This window comes from Cynara cardunculus (genome assembly GCF_001531365.2).
Source record: "Cynara cardunculus var. scolymus isolate 2C chromosome LG 11, CcrdV1, whole genome shotgun sequence".
Taxonomy (NCBI): domain Eukaryota; kingdom Viridiplantae; phylum Streptophyta; class Magnoliopsida; order Asterales; family Asteraceae; genus Cynara; species Cynara cardunculus.
The window spans coordinates 1,574,945-1,581,475 of record NC_037538.1 but is presented as its reverse complement, the minus strand read 5'-3'; the positions used below and the strand labels follow the sequence as shown (position 1 = coordinate 1,581,475).

Here is a 6,531-nt window from a genome sequence, read left to right as displayed (position 1 = left end):
ATGGTCACCACCATGGCCACACCATTCTTGTTCTTATCGTTCTTCTACATATTCAATTCCATTCCAATCCCATCATTCTCTTGTCCTCTTCATCAAAACCAAGCACTTCTCCACTTTAAATCCACTCTCCTCCTCAATATCGATCCTACCTCCGTTTATTTTGATCCGGATCAATATGATTCATGGAGTCCCATTTCCGATTGTTGTGCATGGAACCTTGTCAATTGTAGCACAACCAGAACCAGAGCTGTCACCGAGCTCCACCTATCAACAGCCATCCCTTTGTTTGGCAGTGCGGTTCGCAGGTCCTTTGACATCTTAACTCCGCTTTTCCAGATTCGGTCATTGAAACTACTTGATATCTCGAGTAATGGTTTGGCAGGCCCCATCCCTAAAGATGGGTTCAGAATCTCACTGAACTGGTTCACCTTCACATGGGGGGAAACGAGTTTAATGGCTCCATTCCTGACCAAATTTTTGGGTTAACGAATTTACGTTACCTGAACATGAGTGGAAATTCGTTTGAGGGAAACTTGGGTCTTGAACTCGGGGGTTCTTTTTGGAATATGACTTCTCTTCGACTTCTTGATCTAAGTGACTGTCATCTTAATGGTGTTTTAAGCCCTGAAGTTGGTAAGCTTCAATATCTTGAATGGTTGGATCTGAGGAACAATTCTCTTTCGGGAAACATCCCAGAAGAGATTGGAAATCTGACAAAGTTAAGGGAGTTATACCTCGCAGATAATAAGTTCTCCGGTGGAATCCCTTCTTCAGTTGCCAAAATGATGGATTTAGAAGTCGTTGATTTATCTGATAACTCATTCTCCAAGCAGATCCCAACTGGGATAGGAAGACTGCCCAACATGACCACAATTGTCCTACACAACAACCAGCTCATGGGTCCGATACCATCATCGATACAAAACTTGAGCAAGTTAAAAGTCCTTCATCTTCAAAACAACAAGCTAACCGGAGAAATCCCAATCGGGTTATTCAAAATCGTCACCTTATGGAGTTTGTTCCTGGGTGGAAGAGGTAACAAGTTGATTTGGAATAACAAAGCAAAGATTGCTCCAAGGTGTAGCCTAGCAGAGATCTTTATGCCTTCCTGTGGAATATCCGGCCAAATTCCTGAATGGATTTCATCACAAAAAGATTTGAATCGTCTTGATTTGAGCGGGAACCAGTTGGAGGGAAGATTCCCATATTGGCTCGCTGAAATGGACGTTCGAACCATATTCCTCTTTAACAACAAGCTCACTGGATCAATCCCGCATCGCCTATTTGAATCTAAAAGTTTAACTCTTCTTCACTTGTCCAACAACAAGTTTTCTGGGGAGTTGCCACAGAACATAGGCAACGCCAAAGCTATGAGCATTCTTATGTTGTCAAGAAATAATTTTTCGGGACAAATTCCAATATCCATGTCCAACATGCACAACCTACGACTTCTGGACTTGTCCACGAACAAATTTTCCGGCGACAATTTGCCTGTTTTTAGCAATAATCCGTATTTGTTTTACTTAGACTTGTCGTACAATGAATTCTGTGGTAAGATCCCAACGACTTTTTCTACAGAAACCCAAGTTCTTTATTTGGGTGGGAATAAGTTTTCTGGAAACCTGCCTCGGAATCTGACTAAATTAGTCGGCCTTCGACATCTCGATCTTCATGACAATGATATTACAGGATATTTCCATGATGTTCTTCCTGAAACCCCAACTCTTCAAGTTCTAGTCTTGAGAAACAATTACTTTGAAGGATTTATCCCAACAACAATCTCCAAATTCACTAATCTCCAAATTCTTGATCTCTCTGGTAACAAGCTAACAGGTAGTATTCCAGTGGAAATAGCAAATCTCACAAGAATGATCGAAACCCCGGTACACAAGTCAACATCCCCTAATCTTTACATTTCCCCATATTGCGACCCAGTCCACATTGACTTTGAGGACTTGATAGTGAATTGGAAGAACTCTTTTCAAGGCTTATCGAGTCATAGCCTTGATATATACTCTTTGTTGGACTTGTCGAACAATAGAATCTCAGGTGAAATTCCGGAATCATTAGGGAATCTCAAAAGCCTAAAAGAGCTCAACATTTCAAACAACAACATCTCCGGGCATATTCCAATGTCTTTCGGCAATCTTAAAGGAATAGAGAGCTTGGATTTGTCACACAACAAAATCTCAGGTTCGATTCCTAAATCGCTAGCAAAGTTGGGTGAACTTGCAATTCTGGATGTGAGCAATAACAAGCTGACCGGTAAGATACCTGTTGGCGAGCAAATGAACACAATGAATGAGTTGAAGTATTTTGCCAACAACAGCGGATTATGTGGTATGCAGATTATGATCAAGTGTCCAGAGGATATCCCACCATCAGAAGGAATAGGAATAGGGGAGGATGACGAGAAACTATCATGGATATTTTGGGGGGGAAGTTGGATCGGTTTTCCAGTTGGGTTCTTGTTATCAATCTTGATCATGGGCTACTCACTCGACTTTCTTCAACTCTTCAAAATCTGGTGAAAATGTGTAGCAGTTGTCAGTTCATTGCTCATTCTCATTCTCATTCTCCGTCTTGTAATCCATCTTGAATCCTAAGATTTTGAATTCTTCATGAGTACAGTTCATAACTTATGTGACGTGTCCAACAATAGAATCTGGGGTGAAAATGTTGTTTGTTTTTGTTGTATAAACCGACGGGTTTCAGTTTCGTGGTATAAAACGACCGGAGAAAGATGACCGGAAGGTGAACAAAAAATGGAGAGGGTGGTCGGAGGATGAAGCAAACCGATTGGGTCTATATTTCATAAATATTCCCCTTAAATAATAGCATCCATGTTTGTAACATAAAATGTTCGTAAAAGAAAATTGTTGTTTTTTAGATTACGGTTTACGTTTAAAGTTTATAATTTGTTGTTGTTTACGTCCCTAAACCTAACTCCGTCAGTGATTTATTGTTAAGTATAGATATATGAAAGAGTATCATGCCTTACAAAAACTAAACGGTTTGTGGCAACATTCATTTTTTGCAGATAAAAAAAAACAATTTGAATTTTCTCAATTTATGCCTTACAAAAACTAAACTATATCTATATCTATACTATATTATAAAGCATTTGATAAAAACTCTTAAAAACCATTTTTTATGTATAAAGTACTGTTTGTTGATGCATATTACTTAAAATTCAAGATTACAAGTGATTTTGCGTAAGTACAACTTATTAAAGCTCCATTTTTAAATTCGTATAATTAACTACAAATAAATATAATCAAATACAAGATAAACATTTATTTTAAATATAAAAAATAAAAAATATAATTAAGATAATCATTGAGTTTCTAGCAGAATGTGTAATTATTATCTTTAATAAAAATTATATTATTAAACCAAAAATAAATTACTTAGTTATTAGACGTAAATTAAATTACAATAAAATTTGAATTAAATAACTTACACAAAAAAAACAAGAACTATTAAATAGTTAATTTAATACTAATATTGATTTTATTTTTTTCACTTTTTTTATGCTATATTCAAATTTATATTTTATTAAAACATAAAAACATTATTGCTTTCTTAAACAACATAAAATCATATTATATCGATAGAGACAAATAATAAAAACTAAACATTAAAATGAATATTTATCTCGCTGCATTGCGCGAGTACKCTTCTAGTATATATATATAGCTTGGTTCAAATGTTAACCAAGATTATTGTGTTAACTTTATTAACCAAACTCAACCAATAAAAATCCATCTTTTTTCTAGGTTTATATTTATCTCATAATTTAATGACAAGGATAAATATGTAATTTTAGTTTGTATGTAACTCCCATATAATTAATTGGGAGTTACATAATAAAAAAATCTCATAATTGTTGTTGATTTACTATTGATCTTGTTTTTCTATAATATTAATTTATCTATCTATAATGTTCTTGAATTTGATTGTTAAAGGAAACCTGATAGTAAAGTTTTCGATATCGTTCAAGCTAATATGGATAAAACCATTGGAAAACAACTTGACAACAATGAGAATGTTAAAATAGTTTACGATGACAATCGGACTTCGAGTTCTGGAAGCGAAAACAATTATCAAAGCGTTTGTATTGGTAATGGATTAATATGTTATTGTATTCGTTTTAATCGAAATTATGTTGATTATGACGTTTTTGTGTTTTTTTATAGTTTATATTGTGTTGGTAGTTTTTCTTTAATTATTACTACGAGCCCAATTCATATGTTCAAATGGAATTAGTTCATCGTCAACTTAATTTGTTATGCAACCAATTCTGATAACCATTCGACTCCGTCAACTGCTTGTGATGTTTGACCTGCCATAGACTGCAACTAGTATTCATATACGTTCAGGTGTGTTCATATATGTTCTAGTAGGAACATGAATCAATACATCTAATATTGAATTTATAATTTTTGTTAATTTATTATTGATCTTTTTCTTTATAATATTGATTTTTCTATCTATAATGTTTTTGAATTTGTGATTGGTAGAAGAGACCCGGTAGTAAAGTTTTCGGTATCGTTCAAGCTATTATGGATAAACTCGTTGTTAATAAGGAAAAAACTATTGTTCACAAGTGTTCATATGTACACTAGCTGCTTATCTCAATATTGTCTCGTTCTTGAATGTGTTCATAATGAAGGAACTATTGTTCATAAGTTGTTCATATTGTGTTCATACATGTTTTTTTTATTTATTTCCTTTCGTATAACATGAATTCTTATTATGTTCATAAATGCTATGCAGTCCAAGTTCATATATATGTCAATTTTTGTTCGTATTTGACACGATGGTTTATATTTATATATATATATATATGTGTGTGTGTGTGTGTGTGTGTGTGTGTGTTCATATGGTTCTTATATTAACAAAAATAATGAGATTTTTTGATTTTGTAACTCCCAATTAATGATATAGGAGTTACATACGTTTTTTTTACCTAAATATCATTTTTCCCTTTGTTCACATATGTTTTTTGAAATTGTAAATTTAAAAAATTAATTTTTTATCATAACTAATCACAAGCGTTTATTGTAAGAATCAATGACCAAGATTGATTAACAAAGTTAACACAATAATCTTGGTTAACATTTGAACCAGCCCCTATATATATATATATATATATACTAGTTGTGTACCTGCGCAATGCTGCGAGAGCCATGAATTTTAATGATTTTGAAGTTCCACTGGTTTTATAAGATAAGATTTAACGATGATATAGGTTACACTTGGTCTTTACACATTAATACAATTTGAATAAATAAGAGTTATGGTTCCAATTACAAACTATCGATAAAAAAAATTGTATGACAGTTTAAAATCCAATATATTTAAAATCCAATATATTTAAAATCCAACATATCTAAACGACTCCACAAATGTATTCGATTTACACCAAGAGCAAAGAACCAAAAAACTTGAGTTTTAAGATAAACACTCAAAACCAATAAAGAAAACTACAAATTTGACAGATCATAAGCCATGGAAAGACAAAAAGAGATGGGTTTTAGAATGAAATTTCAACTGCTTACCCTCTTTCTTGTCCATAAACTCATATTAAGGTTGATTAATACATGTATATATATATATATATATATATATTTCAAAAAAAACCCAAGAACATATTAATTCAAGGGATTTTTATTAAAATAACCATTTTATACAACATTTTGCCACAAAATAACCAATTTTTAGAGGTTTTGTGTTTTTGACCACCCAGATCTACCATTTCATACGGATCGCCCTATGGGTAGATCTGGGTGGTCAAAAACACAAAACCTCTAAAAATTGGTTATTTTGTGGCAAAAGGTTGAATAAAATGGTTATTTTAATAAAAATCTCTTAATTCAAAACCTATTATACAATGCAATTTGAATGGTCTAACCCCAAAATATATAGTATATATATAAACAAATAACTATAAAAGTATAAATAGTAAATATTAAAAATATTTTTTCACGGTATATATGATATATAATAATATAATTAAGTCAAAACTATTCAATATTGGACTCATTTTGAAGGTATTAACGAGACGATTATAATAGTGTAACTTGTTAAAATAAAAATGTATTTTTTAAACATGTTTTAATTGATATACGATTATGTATTTTAATTTGACAAATGTTTAAAATGAAACATTTAAAAATAAAAGACGTAAAATTAATTAATTAATTAATTAATTATAAGAGTATAAAGTGTAAATTTAAAATTATAATTTTAAATTGGGTTTCTATCCCCACCCCCTCCTATTTCTTTCCCCCTATTTTTTCTACACCCTCATCTATATGATACAATAAAATACATTAAAATTTATTTATTTATTTTTTCAATTTTAACCCTTAATATTTTTAGTTTTAACCCTTCAATTTTTTAAATACTTTTCTATTATATCCTCTACGTTTTTTATCTATACTATAATTACATATATTAATTAACTATATATTACTAGAAGCGTACTCGAGCAATGCAGCGAGATACATCGTGATTTTAATATTT

The 6,531-nt window shown here is 31.8% G+C and overlaps 1 pseudogene; it reads left to right on the top strand.

Annotated features, from left to right (window-relative positions):
- Positions 1-2,531, top strand: LOC112520909 (annotated as a pseudogene).
- The last annotated feature ends 4,000 nt before the right edge of the window (positions 2,532-6,531 follow it).